The sequence below is a fragment of the Canis lupus genome, chromosome 1, assembly GCF_048164855.1.
Source record: "Canis lupus baileyi chromosome 1, mCanLup2.hap1, whole genome shotgun sequence".
NCBI classification, from domain to species: domain Eukaryota; kingdom Metazoa; phylum Chordata; class Mammalia; order Carnivora; family Canidae; genus Canis; species Canis lupus.
Window position 1 is genome coordinate 21,202,326 of NC_132838.1, and position 16,191 is coordinate 21,218,516.

Consider the following 16,191-nt stretch of genomic DNA (forward strand, 5'->3'; position numbering starts at 1 on the left):
CTGTGCAACTTCTGCTCACAACTCAAATATCCCATCATACGGCCTCCCTCGAAGCCAGGGGAACCGAAGTACAATCTTAACTACGTACCCAGAAAAGAGCTAGAAATTATTGGTGAGGACCATTGGTGATGGCCATTTTTTGCCATCCAAACCATTCTTGGAAGTGAGGACAACCAATATTAACATTCAGATCTTACTGCAAAGGATAATTACACTTCGAGAGAAGACTGTCAGTCACATGGATGGAAGGAAGATGGGGCTGTTCCTGTCGATCAGAAATAACTCTCCATAACCTTAGGAAGTGACGTAAGAATCCTAATTTTTGGCACTCCCTTACTTCCTGGAGATACTTCCTATTATTTCTGTTACAAACTCCCACCCTATTCAAACCCACCTGTTCCCTGCTACCTGCTTACTTCTTTAAACACTTGTGAGTTGGTTTTTCTTGTGGAATTTTATAAAAGCAGAGAACGGCAGTTCTTAGGGACACTGGAAACTGGTCGTCGGGTTATCTATGACTTTGTACCAGACTACCTCACAGCTGACTGGTTTAAAACAACCATCTTGTTTTACTCACTGGTGTAGGTCAGGAATTCAGGACACATTTGGGTTGGTGATTCATCTCCAGCCCGCAGGGCATCCTCACCCATGTGTGTGGCACCTTGGTGCTCCTCGGCTCTCTCCCTCCCCCTCCGTTACCTCGTAGCCTCCAGGACCTCTCAGTAGAGCTTGAGCTTCGGACAGCACGGTGGCCGCTGAGTAACTGGACGTTTACATGGCAGCTTTGGCCTCTAAGGGTGAGTGTTGGATGACCTATTTAGAAGTCCCCTGGGGCCATTTCCACTGCATTCAGTTGGTCAAGTAAGTCACTAAGGGAGCCCAGGTTGAGAGGGAGGAGATTAGACACCTTATCCTGAGAGAAAACTATCCCCTCTGCCTCATTACCAAAGCTCTAGAAATGCTGAATGGCTTGCCAAAGTTGAACAGGTCGCTGGATTTCCATCCAGTTTCCTGCCATTAACCGTATTTCCCCTTTCTCTCTTACAAGTTACAGCCTTTCTCTGGGCCCGAGATTCTTTACTCATAAACATATGAAACTGCAAAGATGATCTCTAAGGTCGCTCTCTCTAACATATATTTAACGAGTCCTATAATTTGCATCGCTCCTTCAAATTTTCTTCAAGATTCTCCCCCCCATGAAAGCTCCTCTGATGAGCAAAACCTGGCTTTAATCACACACTCCCCATTAGTGAATTTCCTTAGCACACATGTGGGGAGCTTTTGCACTAAGATCAAGTTCAGCACTTGTTTTAATGTGTCACAAGTCCCAATTCCCAGTGACTTCATCCAACATTGATCTCTTCCTTCCAAAAATTCCTATTACATTTTTAGTTCAAACCACAGAATTTGGCCTTTAAGGACATGGTGTCTTGCATTGCTTTTAAATTGTTTCATGTGTGTAAGTTATGTCTTGCCAATTGGACCTTAAACTTTGTGGCACTATCCATGCTTTATTCTCTTAAGAACTTAGCGCTGTAATGGGTGCAAGAAGAAAAATAGTAATGCCCATCGATGATGTTTGCGTTTTCTCTTCTGTTCTTATACTTACACATTCCTATTTAGCTTCTCACTTCACTTTTCGGTTAGTTCACCAAGAGCAGAAGCTTTATTTTATTACATTGGTATCCCTCTAAAGAACTGTGTACTCCAGTATATCATTCAGGACATGTGATAAATCTCCCTAGGTAGCTTCCTCTTTCTGATTTTCTAATCCAACAGTCATACCCACATCAAGGAATTTTTTTTCCAAAACTCTTCCCTTGATTCTGTATCTGTAAATGATTCAATGTTTTCTTACAAAACCACATCATTATCAGACCGAGAAACTGAATATCAATGCAATAATGCTATTTAATATAGTCTATAATCCAACTCACCTAATTTTTTCAATATTTTTTTCTTCATAGGGTTTTGGATTTTTTTTTTATCCAGTCTAGAATCATACATTGTCTTTTGTGGTCATGTTCTTTGAACTCCTTTGATCTTTACAAAATTGATATATTTGAAGATTCTAGGCCAGTTGAATATCTCCAGACCTCGATGGTTACATACGTGGTCAAACATCCTGGATTAGAAAACTAGACAGGTGAAATAGAATTCCCACAGCCTCCTTGAGGAGGCACATTGCTCCTGTCTATCCCATTATCAGTGATGCTAGCTTTGAATACTTTGTTGCCGTTGGCATTTTCCAGATCTCTCCACCGTAAAGGTACTCTTTCCATTTCTAACCAAGTGAACTCTAGAGTGATATTTTGAGATTATGTATGTAACCTGTCCTCCCACAGCTTTTCATGCTTTCAGCACCCACTGATGATCGTTGGCTAAGTAAATTCTTACATTGATGATGTTACTTTTCAAGCTAGTGTTTCAATCCCCTATTTTCCATATCATTAGAAACTCATGAATTCTTTCTTTAACCAAAGCATTATAACTATTTACCACAATTGTCTTTTGATGCTCAAATTGTCTCACATTTGGCCAGTGAGAGTTTCTTCACTCTTGGGTACTAGGCCATTTTGAAGGGTCTTTGAGATGCCCTAAAATTTCTAACATAAGATTTCTAGGCTTTTGGTTTTCCTGCCACATTTCCACTGGACCATTTCTAGCATTAGCAGAGAATAGAACTGAGAAGCCACGGTCTGGATTTTAGACATCCTCATGGTTACTGAGGTACAGTTCATTTTAATTGAGTTTTATAAAAGATAAATGTACAGAAGTGAAAATTCCTCTTGGAGGAGGACTCATGTGTTACGTAATTTTTGAAAGCTTTTTCTGGTTTCCTTTCATCTTAATGACTGCAAGCTGGTTTGATATTCTTGGGTGTTTTGCCCTAAGAACTTTGAGTTCTTTCCTTTTCCTGTCCAAATGACTGAAGAAATCATTTGTCTCGATTTTCAGTAACATAAATAGGATTTATGTTAGTGGTGAATGTTTATCAGATTTTCTTGTAATTCAATATGCCCTTTCTACTTTAAAAAAATTATGTTGTATCTTTGAATGTATCTTTTTAAAAAAAAAAAAACACTTTATTTATTTATTCATGAGAGACACATAGAGAGAGGCAGAGACACAGGCAGAGGGAGAAGCAGGCTCCATGCAGGGAGCCCAAGGCAGGGCTTGATCCCAGGATGCTGGGATCACACCCTGAGCCAAAGGCAGACCCTCAACCACTGAGCCACCCAAGTGCCCCTGAATGTATCTTTTCTTTAAGAGAGAGCACCTGTGTGTGCGAGGGAGGGAGGGGCAGAGGGAGACAGAAAGAGAGAATCTAAAGTGGGCTCCGCACTCAGTGAAGAGCCCTATGTGGGGCTTGATCTCAAGATCTTGAGATCATGATCTGAGCCCAAATCAAGAGTCAGATGCTTAATCAAATAAGCCACCTAGTGTCCTCCCAACACCTTTAGGTGTGGGGATTGAACTCACAACCCTGAGATCAAGACCTGAGTTGAGATCAAGGGTCAGACGCCTAACTGACTGAGCCACCCAGGCACCCCTATGAATGTCTCTTTTTTTCTATTTGTTGACCTTGATACTTTAGAGATACAAATTATTTTTATATGTTTATCTCTAATTTCATAATTCAACCTATCTAACCTTCCCAGTTTTTTCTTAGTCTGCTTCTTCGCTGTGATGATATGCTCCTTTCTTCTGCATCATTGATAGGTTTCTACCAATAACATTCATTTTCTTTCTTGTTTCTCATATTTGCCATTGTTTCTTTGACCCTCAATTTGTTTCCTTAACTCTATAGTCTCTCTTTTTTTTATATATATATATACTCATTCTTTTCATTTCATTTGACTGTTTAACCTCTTAACTTGGAGATTTTGTTTTGTTGCCATGAAGCTTTCTTAGCTTGCCATGAAGACATTGTGAATACCTGTATCTTTATTTTCTTAATTTCCTCTCCCAGGTTGTTGCCTTTCTGTATAATTTGCATCCTATGTCCTTTTTATAGTTCTTATGCTGACTATATTGACCTAATTGCCAGGCTGTTTCTCTCTATATTGTTCATGCTTGGGCAGCACTTTGTCAAACTTCCATTTACCCTGACATTGTGTGAGTGACATCCTGACTCTGCTCTACCTCTCTTTCATCTCTCCTTCCTTCTAAAGTACAGGTTGAGGGCTGGGTGTTTCTTCTTTTCCCACTTTTGTGTCAATACAGTCAGGCAAACACTTCTTTTCTTCTTCTACCTGCCCTCCCCACTTGACTCTGCCCTTGCCGTGCAGGCTTTACTTCCTCTTGCCTTCTGGCCTAGACCTGGGCTTTGCACACAGTGTGTGTTCATTGGCCCCTCCAGGGTGGGTGGGCGTTCACACTCCTCAGTGTCACCATTTATTGCTTTATCTGTGTCTTAGCAGGTGGATGAAGATGACTACCCAGGAGGTAGAATTTGGGCAGCCCCCTGTAGAGTACCTGCGGGCACTCCCTGCCCAGGGGTGGTGGGGACATGAGCCCGGCGGCTGCGGGCCTACGCCACTACAGAGTGGGGGCCTGTCCTACTGTTGCTGCATCTGCAGGGAAAGCAGGACGCAGTCCTCGCCCAGGGGAGGAGTGCATGGCGACAGACTCCATCTGTCTCTTGGCTTGCCCTTGATGGGCAGGCATTTTCCAGTGAGTTCCTTGGATTCCCTTAGTCTGCGAGCACGTGCCACTTCTGTTGACCACACAGACCATCTTGGGAAGCACCGGCACTGAGGCCAGTCACTGGCCTCCCCAGAACCCAGATCTCAAGCTACTTAAAAAGTAGTTGAGTCAAGCTCAACTCGATCTACTGGCTCCTGAAGTCACAGCAACGAGTGAGGACAGTATCTCTCCTTTGATGACAGAAAATACCACTCTTCTCAAGGAGACGGCAGAAAGAGGAGGCCAGTGGGACAGCTTGTGGGAGGAAAACGGGGCGCAGGTGCGTGGGTGAGGGGCCTGGCAGCCCGGGCTGCAAGCCACCATAGTCCTGGTCCTCCCTTGGGCTTCCCAGAGGTTCCCTGGCATCCACAGACCTACCTGGAGGGGAAAGCCGTCCTGGGGGTGGGGACAGGTGTGTGGCTGACAAGGCATGTGACGTGCAGATCCCGGGCTCCGGCAGCTTAGGGGTCTCAGCACCATTTGGCAGAGCGACCTCGGGTTCCCCAAGACCTGCCGCCCACAAACACCGGCCAGGAGATTCTGAAACTTCTCATCATTTGCAGGTATTTTCTTTTCTTTCCTTTTGGAATCATTCCTGAGCTCTGTCAGCATTTATTTTTTCCATCCTTGCTACTGCTTAGCTAACCCACATCTGAGATTTTCAAACTCGAATTTATGGTTTTCTTTCATGGCTACTATTTCTCTTTCTTTCTTTCTTTCTTCTTTCTTTCTTTCTTTCTTTCTTTCTTTCTTTCTTTCTTTCTTTCTTTCTTTTTCTTTCTTCTTTTTCTTTCTTCTTTTTTTTTTTTTTTTGCTATTATTTTCTTAGTGCCTGTTAGCTTGTATTGAAATATTAAGTTGTGGTTTTCCTGTTCCGTGGCCATAGTGTCTTGGGCACATCTCCATTTTCTGTAGGTTTGCCATTCTGAGTTTTAGCCTTTGTTTCCTCCAGTGGTGGGCAGAAGGAAGTCCCCTCAAAGCCTCAAACCCCCAGAACCCGGGTATATGTAATGTCACATGGCAAAGAGGCATCACACTTGCAGACAGCACTAGGTTTGCTTTTCGGTTGGCCTTAAAGTAGGGAGACTCTTCTGGTTAGCCGGGTTGGTCCAGTGTGATCACAAGGGCCCTTTAAAGTGCACAAGGAAGGCAGAAGGGGAACCAAAATCAGAGAGAGATTTGAGGGTGCTGCATCCCTGGCTTTGAAGACAGAGGAAGAGGCCGAGAGCCAAGGAATGCAGGTGGCCTCTAGATGCTGGAGAAGGCAAGGAAACAGATTCCTCCCCGGAGTCTCCAGAAGGGAGGCAGCCCTGCTGACATCTTGATCTGAATCCATCGAGCCCCATTTTGGACTTCTGGCTTCTACAACTGAAAACAATAATACACTTGTATTGTTTCAGGCCACTGAATCTGTGGGAATTTACTACACCAATGGAAAACGCATAGGCCAACACCTTTGCAGGGAGCTCCACTGTAGTTCTCTGCTGTTACCTAATTGGACGGGGTGAGGTGAGGAAGAGCTGCTCTCTCTGGCATTGCCTCCCCTGCCAGCCATATCCTGGAGAGGGCAAGTCTCCTCCTGTGCATGGGCTCCTGCTGCCTCTCCTGCAAGGGAGTCGAAATAACACAATCCTATTATGTTTTACCTTTCATATTCCAGAAAGTATCTTACTTTGGCTTGGGGACAAATGGGAATTGGAGAATGTTCCACTTCTTTCTCCATTCCTTTTTACCCTCTCTCATCTGTGTCCAGTGAGCAAACCCCTTTCTGATTTGGGACGGCGGGGGGGGGGGGGGGAGGAGGAGAAGGGAAAAAGCAAGAGAAAGAAGCTTGGTGGGTGGAAGCAAGGAAGGGAGGCCGAGGAGAGCAGTGCCAGGTTCATCAGCTCAGGCTTCAGATGAAGGCCCGGCTTTCCACAACTCCGACTGATACTCCCCCACACTCCTGACTTTCGCTTTCTCAGTCCGTGTGTGGCCGTAGAGTTCTGGAAATCATTCAGACTCTTGCATTTTGATAGAATTTTCAAACAAGCAGCTCTTATGTCGAAAGACTCAAATCGGAGCATTGATGCCATATGTACCACCTCCCGTCTCTGCCACTCCAGGTACACGTCTCGTGTGCATGGCATGCATGAGCACACACACGTCCACAGACACACGCACCCACCCTCACGCACGCCCCTGTGAGTTACAAGGACCAGCTGAGGGCAAAATTCCCCCACAGACTGATGAGGCTGATGGAATACATAAAGAGTGTTTCCTTATGCACCTCCTATGCTGCAGAAATGCAAATGAATTCAAGTAAAAAAACGCGAGTTCCAAGGAGCGGCCCCAAAGCGTCACCATGCAGCTTGCTGATTCCACTCGGCTGCCTGTTGTTCGTGCCATCGCCGATTTGCACCTGCAATTACCTCTTCACACCTGGGAGTGCACAGGTTTTGTTGATTCCATTTCAGGAATGCTCAGCCTACGTGTTTCCCAGAATAAAGAGCCTTCTAGAGCTCTGAATTCAGATACCAAGGTGACAATTACTTGTGTTCTTGATTGTTTAAAAAAGAAAGTAGGAAAAGGGGGAAAAAGAGAGAGAGAGAGAGAGAAGCTGAAGAAACAACAGTAAAAGTGGGCAAAGTCTCACACTTACCTTCAAAGAAGTGGATTTGCAAATCTGGGAACTTTCAGCCTCTGTTGCTTTTAAGTATCAGTGAACTCAACCCCCGCTAACAAGATACAGAAATGCCACGAACAGCTCGCAGGACAGACTGTGTCATTTTCTACAAAGGCGGCTGGAAATCATTTACACTGCAAGATCCTCCGTGGTGATAACAAGGTATTCAAAATGAGAATGAGTCTGAGATAATCTTCAAAAGGTTCCCAAGTGAAATCTGCCCCCACTCTCTAGAAGATTCCTCTGGAAGACAGCAGATGCAGACACGTCACTTTAGGTTGTTGAGACGGACATGATTTTCTGCACCTGTGCTCCAAGCTGCCTGTCATTTCTGGATGAAGCGAGTTAGATGAGCTGAGGCTGAAGTGCAGGGGGCACCAGAGGTCAAATCGTCTGATGGTTGGCTAGCCCAAAGGGAATGAACCAAACCTCTCGCTAGGGCAGCAAGTACTTCTTCCTTCTGGGTTTTTCCACATATGGTTGAGCGCAGTGTTGGGTCCGGGAGGCCCAGCGGTAAGCCCTGAGCTGCAAAGATAAATGATAAACACAGAAAGGCCTTTTCTGTGGCCTCCGAGTATGTTGCAAATCTGAGAAGCAGTGGCGAGGCTCTAAGTTACAGGCCACGGGAGTAAGACCGTCAGTATTTGTGAGGCTCTGCTAAGGATAGAAATCCTTTCTAGATGTTTAAAAATGCATTTATATCCATAAGAACAATGGTTCGGGGGCACAGATTTAATCATCCCGAAGACACTCTCTGTCCTTGCCATGCGACACGACGTTCTCAAACATCCTGCGCCGGGGGTGACCGTTAATAGCAGCATGGCACGGATCAGGACTCTGAAGTCTGAAGAACTCAAGTCTCTTTTCCAAGAATTCACTTGAATTCAGTTTTAGAAAAAGTACTCGAATTCAGAGTGCTCGACTCCAGAGAGCAAACTCTTGGACATTGGACCTACAGGCTGTTTGTAAATACGTATTTGTGAAGAGACAGGTGGTCTCCCTATGTTTTTTTCCTCTTGGATTCAATATTTGACGTTGACCTGAAGCTGTCTTTGAGACACTGGGATGTCATGGCTGGGAAAAGTGAGTGAACTGAGAGACTGCCATGGAGAGAGATACATTCATTTATTTTCAAAGTATACTTTGTGAGCACTTTATGTGGATAGAAGCATCTTGATATTCCCCAAGCGGTCGGGAGACTAGGTAATAATGCAATAAATTTATGCATGGGAACCTTAGCGGTTTCTCCATGGACCCATGGAATGAGAAATAAGACTCAAGTGAAATTTCCTGCGTTTCACTCGGCTGAAAGATCAAGGAACGTGGACTGGCTCCAGGAAATAAAAGATCAGTTGACAAGCTACACTTTCCTATGGTTGTCTTTCAGAAGGAAGACGTCAGGGCGAAACAACATATACCTGGAGTTGTTCCATTGAAGACTGGACACATCAATGGAACATTTCTCCAGGGCACATTTGTGCTGTGTCAGGTTTTTCATTGACGAAATTTCGTTTCTGCTTTCCCTATTTACTTTCCCTGTTTTCTGAAAGAGACTCTAAATTCACAGTAGCAGATGGCACCTTCTCAGATACCCTGTCAGGCAGACCTGTAGGTGCAAAGGGACAGATTCAGGCAGGCAAGACAAAAATCACTAAAATCCCATTTTATTTTATTTTACTGTTAAGTTTTTATTTCTTTATTTGAGAGGGAGAGAGAGTGCGGGTGTGCACGCACGTGTTCACACTCACAAGCGGGGGGTCGGGGGGCAGAGGGAGAGGGAGAGGGAGAAGCAGGCTCCCGGCTGATGTGGGCTCCGTCTCAGGACTCCAAGAACGTGACCTGAGCTGAAGACAGACACTTACCTGATTGAGCCACCCAGGCGCCCCTAAAATCCTACGTTAAAGGAACAGTGTAGCAGTTTAGAAACACCGTCTAGTTCTTCGGATCAGTAGGCATTTATGGAGGATCTATTTGGCAAAGGCTCTGTGCTATGGTTAGCTGCTGGTACGAAGGGAGAATGAAAGGATGAGAGAGAGGAATTATTCCCTTCTGCAGGAAACTTACCCTTCTGTGTATAAGAGGGACATGCCGGCCACCAGCTATCATACAAATAGAAGGGCTAGATGGTGCTAACCATTGGGTAAGAGATGAGCGTATAATCTTGTCTTGATAAAAGGGCAGTAGAGAGAAAACCAAGGAATTTCACAGTGTTGACACTTGTGCGCTTGGAGTAAAGATGTGAATGGTTAGATCGGTTGGGGGGTTTGTTCAGATAGAGTGAGTTTGGTGACATTGACCCTTCCGTGTCCCACATGGAAGCCACTGGGCTCAGGAAAACAGGAGAGGCATAGAGGGCTCATCTCAAGTTCATCATAAGAATGATGGGGGCCATGAGCAGCCTTTTTGCGTGTGAAGCTCACCCCTAATATGATTTCATCCCAACATGATATTCGCTTATAATCAGCAAGTCCAAAATGAAAACATGAGATCAAATGTTGGCAAAGAATGATGAGGCTGTATGTCTTATTTCTATACTTGATTCATTCATTCATTCATTCATTCATTTGACACTTCCTGCAGGGCTGTGACCAGATATCGTGCATCGCACTGGGGCTACAGAGAGAAATAGCCTCAGTCTCACATTTGCTCGCCATTACAGAAGAATACGTAAGCAAATGTTTTCCACTGAGGACCTGGTGGGATGCAGGGTAATGGGATTGAGCACTTTTGCTCTTGTTTCCCAAGGTCCTCAGAATTGAAGTGCAGCCAGGCTTGGTACTCAAGATCTAGAAAGTCTGTTTCACAATTCCCCCAGCGTAGAAGCCAACTTGAGCCATTTGGCTCATTCCTTCTACAACATTTAAAGTTCTGTTTTTCTAATGTCCAAATATTCCATCCATGGTGTGTGTTTGGGCTTTGCTCTTTCGGGCCGGCTGGTTGTTTCTCCCTCTTACAGGTTCAAAAAGCAAACCTGTCTTAAAAACGGGGGCTTCCAAATGTCAGGACGTCATGACAAATTTGCACATGAAAAGGTGTACACGAGGGACTGAGAGGTCAAACCAAAAACGTTGCGAGGGGCACCTAAGGACGACTTGGTTCTCAGATCCTCTGTGGCACGACTTCTCCAAGTGGCTCCGTCAGAACCCTGCAGCCCCCATCCCCTCCTGCTCTTCATCAGAGCAGCTCTGTTTTCTATTTGGGGCATATTGATTTTTCAGTAATCAGCAGAGTTATTGGTCCAGCAACTTCCTGTGTCTCCAGTCTCTCAGCGGGAGGATGTGGGGAGTGTGCCCGGCGCTCCAAGGACACTGGGGCTGACCACAGTGTCCCCAGTGCAGGATCAGGGCGGTGGGTGGGGGGTCATCCGGAGTCCCCAGAGGGCCGTAAGGGCCCTCCACTTGGTGGGAACAGGGGAACCGGCAGAAAGTCCTGGGGAGACCAAGTCTGGCAGGCTCCTTCCTGCTGACAGCGAAGGCATTTATGGCAGGACATCTTAGAGAGTTGGAACTTTGTGAAAAATGACTTCAGGAAGTCGTTTCAAGGAAATAGAAAGTCTTTGCTGACTCAACTTAGCAAATCCCAGATGGAGCACATCTCTTCGGTCCAAGTGTCAGGGATCTGGGAGCCGGCCCTTAGAGCGGATTCCCTCCTCCTGAACACACTGGCAGCAGGAGAACGTGGCCTCTCCTCCAAGCTGCTTTGACGTCTCTTGTTTGGTCAGTAGCTACGAGTGATTCATGCCCCTGCCCTGTTCCTAGGCTACGTGAACACAGGGATTTGGGGATCAGAGACAGTGGGGGCTCAAGGAGACTCAGTGAGGGTGTAGTTCCAGCTCCTTCCATTGTAAGTGACGAGGCCAGAGCTAAGAGAGGAGCTCTCTGAGGGGCAGAGGTAGGGGCGGCTGAGGGGGACAGGGGAACAGGGGGCAGGCGTCCCCAGTCCAGGGGGGCAGTGCTGCATGTGCCCCACAGCAACTCAGCGCCCAGCATGGCCACTGGGGACTCTTCTGGAACGTGATTTCCCAGCAGCCGGAGCCCTACCTATAGCGAGACCAGAGCCGCAGCATCCAGAAGGGACTAGCTGCCCAGTAAATGAGTAGAACTTTCACATTAGTTTTACTTAATACCACGTTAGATCATCATGCTTCTAGAACAGGGCGATCCCGTAGAAATGTAATGTGAGCCGTATCCACTATCGTAAAATTTTTATTTGCCACATTACAAAAAAAGCAAAAAGATAGGTAAAATCAATTTAATAGATTTAACTCCGGGTGTCAAAACACTATGATTTCAACAAAATTAACAGTATAAACTGTTACTGATGAAATAGTGTACGTTTTTACAAATACTAAGTCTTTAGAATCCAGTGTGTATTTTATTTCAATAGCCACGTGTGGCTGGTGGCTACCAGACTGGGCCGCAGAGCTCTGGAATGAGTTCTCTTTCCGTGGTCTCTGCTGAAGTCAATTTAGAGGGGAACTTCACATGGATTAATTTCTGAGAAGGATATTTTCTAAATGAAAACCGAAAAATTCATGTACCGTTTTCAAGACCGAGAAGCAGCCCAGAAGATGCAGTTTGGAAACCAACATATTCAAATTTCTGGTACATTTTAATGTTTTCTTGAAATGAGGGTATAGCATATTGAAATTCGTACTTGAAAATGTAAAGCAAATGGAAGCTGTAGATAAGCCACCCTCTAGGGTAAATACTGATTTTGGAATAAGCTGCCCCACTGCTTCTGGGTCAACAGTTATGATTCTTTTCCTTTTGCTGAAATCCTCTCATGTTTTGATCTTTCATTATTTGCTAGGTGATATGGTCTCAAGAACCCTAAGAGACCCTCTAAGGCTCTGATCCTATAAATCCCTCGAGAGCATCCTCTACAACATGTGCTCCTCCTACATAGGCAAAATTCTACGTTCCTACATAATACATTTATTTGAAAATAGAATTTCCCAAAGTTGAAAGGTAGATATATATTATTGGTTGAGGTGGGGAGGGAGTTAATTCTCAATATAAAATTCATAGAGATAGTCCAGGAGGTACCAGATAATGGGACTGAGAACTTTTAGGGCTGGTGGAAAAGGGGAGGTCAGCTATGGAAAGGCACTTTGTGGCCCAGGTGGCCAAACAGCCTTGGTCAACCAGAGACTCTAAGCTCCTAGAGAGGCAGAGCTACTCTGTCAGTTTATGCCTGTATCTGCAAGGCCTGGTGCATATTTTTTTTTAAGATTTTATTTATCGAAAGATGAATGGATAAAGAAGATGTGGTCTCTGTATACAATGGGATATTCCTCAGCCATTAGAAATGACAAATATCCACCATTTGCTTCGACGTGGGTATTATGCTGAATGAAATAAGTCAATCGGAGAAGGACACACATTATATGGTCTCATTCATGTGGGGAATATAAAAAATAGTGACAGGGAATAAAGGGGAAAGGAGGAAAAAAATGAGTGGGAAATATCAGAAAGGGAGACAGAACATGAAGACTCCTAACTCTGGGAAACGAACTAGGGGTGGTGGAAGGGGAGGAGGGCGGGGGGTGGGGGTGACTGGGTGACGGGCACTGGGGGGGGCACTTGATGGGATGAGCACTGGGTGTTATTCTATATGTTGGCAAATTGAACACCAATAAAAAATAAATTTATTAAAAAAAAGATTTTATTTATTTGTTCATGAGACACACACACAGAGAGGCAGAGACATAGGCAGAGGGAGAAGCAGGCTCCATTGCAGGGAGCCTGACGCGGGACTTGATCCCGGGACCCCAGGCTCACAGCCTGAACCAAAGGCAGATGCTCAACCAGATGCCATCCAGGTGCCCCAGGCCTGGCACATTTTATGACCATTTGGTAGTTCATACAAGGCTGTTAATTGGATGAGTGAAGGATTAAGAAAATCAAGCCCCACATAATTTTTCTCTGTTTCCTTCCAACCTCTTGCCTCTTCCGGATCCTCCTGCAGGAGTCCAGGAAGACAGGTTGGTAGCCCTCGAACATTTAAAAGTCCACACTGAGATGAGGGTCTTTCTTTCTTTACTCCCAAATCTGGAATCGAAATGGGCCGTGGCTCCTAGCTCTCGCTTAGAAGAGGACCCGGCTCCAATCTGCCTGCCTCTCGAATCTTCCTGCCCCACCGCCTCACACCAGTACCCTGACAGGTGGGAGGGAGGACAGTGGGAACGATGGCGGCCAGGCCATGTGCAACAAGCCTCTTGTACACCGCTTCACATCCTCTGGTTCCAGCTATGGCAACGGTTCCCTGCTCTGTGCTCTCACCACCTCTCCTTAAGCATGCCCCGCACATCTTTGACTCCACGGTATATAGCGGAGGTTTAGCTCTCACAGGAATAATCTGGAAGTGTCAAGGAGTTGGAACCCCATAAGGCACGCCTTTTCCAACAGGAGACAAATGCTCATGCTTCTGTCTATACATCAGGTGCCTGGCTCTGACACCGTCAGGAGTCCGGCATCAAATGCCCATGTCCTGCAGCGGTGGCCTACTCTCTAGTTCACCTTCGTTTTGTCTTTCCCTCCTGTTTTCACTTGCCCATCACTCGCTGCTGCTCTCTGTGGACATATCCCAAATGAAGCACCAACCAGCCTTGTCACGGGCACAGCTTTGGGGAGGGGTGTCCTGGCTAAAGAGGGAGCCTGCCCCGATGTGATCCAGCAGAAGTGGGCTTTGGGGTCCAGTCAGTGGAGATCCACTGGGCTTGGGGTTGACTGATGGTGGGGGTGGGGAGGGGAACAAGATTCAACATGACTCTGTGTGAGGATTGGGACATTGTGTGTAAGTGTGTGTGTGTGTGTGTGTGTGTGTGTGTGTGTGTTTATGGGGTGCTGGGAGGTAGAGGGGAAGGTGCTCTGAATTTCTCCCATCCCAAACACCTGCTGGCAATTAGCCCCTTGACCTTAGTGGAAATTTAATTTTCCCCCCCAAATCCCCTCCTTCCTACAGCAACAGGGGCTCTCAGAGAGTCCTGTTATGCCAACTGATGCTTAAAGTCAAATTTGGCCGGGGAGCAGAAGCTCATTGATCAATGTTCAATATTAAAAATGTAGATTATAGGAAGATTGAGGCTTCCTGTAGCCCCATAACTGGTGTGTGGGGAATGGACTAGATACCCTCCCCAGAGTTTTTTTGTCCCTTGTGAAGCCCTTAGGTGTTTGAGTTGTGCTCATAGAGGTTCAGGGAGGAAGAGAGACAACTGTACATCTGTGTGCGTGTGTGTGTGTGTGTGTGTGTGAGTGTGTGTGTGTGTAGGGGCATGAGTTTAATTTCAGAACATGTGCTGAGTGATCTAACAGATCCTGACAACTTCTTCAGAGCCAGGATAAATGACTCAGGTGGGGCAGAGATTTGGCTAGGGGAAGAGAGGGTCAGAATCCATATCACGGACCACCCATTATCCCAATGCCCACCCCCCCCCCCCCCGCTCCGCAACACATACACTGAATAATAGGGCTAGAGGTAGCTCCAGGGAAGTGAGTATTTTTTTAAAGGTGATAATAAAGTCCTCTCTTCTGGAAGCTTCTGAGGCAGTCTTACTTAGGTATGTGGCATCTAGAACACATGCCCGAATAAATAAACTGCAAACAAATAAAAACCAACTTCCTAGTACTCATCTCTGGTAAAAGGTTAACTTCATGACCCTCCCAACCAGGCAAGTCTAGTACACGACCCACCCTCCTCCTGAATTCTTCTTTCTCTCCAGGCCTGGAAAACACACCCACCTCCAGTGCAGTTTGACCACCACCAAGCTCCCTTCTAAGGAGAGTTCTAGGTTTAGCCACATGACTTCTCCAACCCCAATGCTTTGACAACATGGGTTTGGGTGTCCCTGATGCTGGGACATTTGCCTCCACCTCCTTTCAGGGACTCTGGCCATCACTCAGAGGCTGGACCAGGGAACCATAATGCCAAGGCCCATCGCAGGAGGCCCACCGCCTCTCTAGTAGTGGGTGGCCCTCCTGAGGAGCTCTCTGCCTCTGACCTGCTCCCTGTGTGCTCCTTGCTGGGTCAGCTAGTGAGGTACCATTATATCATCAGCTCTGCTCAGTGTCTGGGATGTCAGCTTAGCTCCATCACACCTCAATCCAGAAGATCACCTTAAGAGGTACTATGGGATTTTTCTGAAGAGCCCTTCCTTCCAGGTGTCTTTTTTACCTAGATGTGGGATAGCTCTTTCCTACCTGCACAGTGATTGCAGCTTTGCACCTCTAGCTTTTCCCAGAAGACCACACCGTAGCTTTTCCCTGGGTTATCAGCTCACCTCTGCTCACCCTTACCTCACTCCCGAGAGGCTTTAGGGCACCTTAAATAAGCAAATGCAATACGCTTGCTCCAAGCAACAAAGAGCCAGGTCAAGGTGAGCTCCTCGACTCATTTTATTTGGATGGCTCAGGCGTGCTGAACATCTGTGGATCCAAAAAACATGAGCTGTCGAAGACTGTTAGGTGAGTCAGAGTACTTCAGAAGTGGTGTGTGAGAGCGGATGGGAGTTCAGAGGCAGTGTCCATCTGGATTCTTGGATTGACCTGCACATTCATTACCCATCCACAGACCACTCAAAGGACCAAGTAATGACCACCCTGGAACCACAATTAAAGAGTGTGAAATGGGTCGTTGACAGTAAAAGACACCGTAGTCCTGCGGTTGTACCCAGTTTCTGCTGGCTGTCCATCATTTCATAATTCATACATTTTTTTGGCAATTAAATAAAGTCACATTCAGTAAAAAGTAAATGCTGACTAGGGAACTTATGGGAAGCTTTTTTTACTTTTAAGAATTGCTTAAGCACTTTCTTTTAGAAAACACCGGGAAGTTAC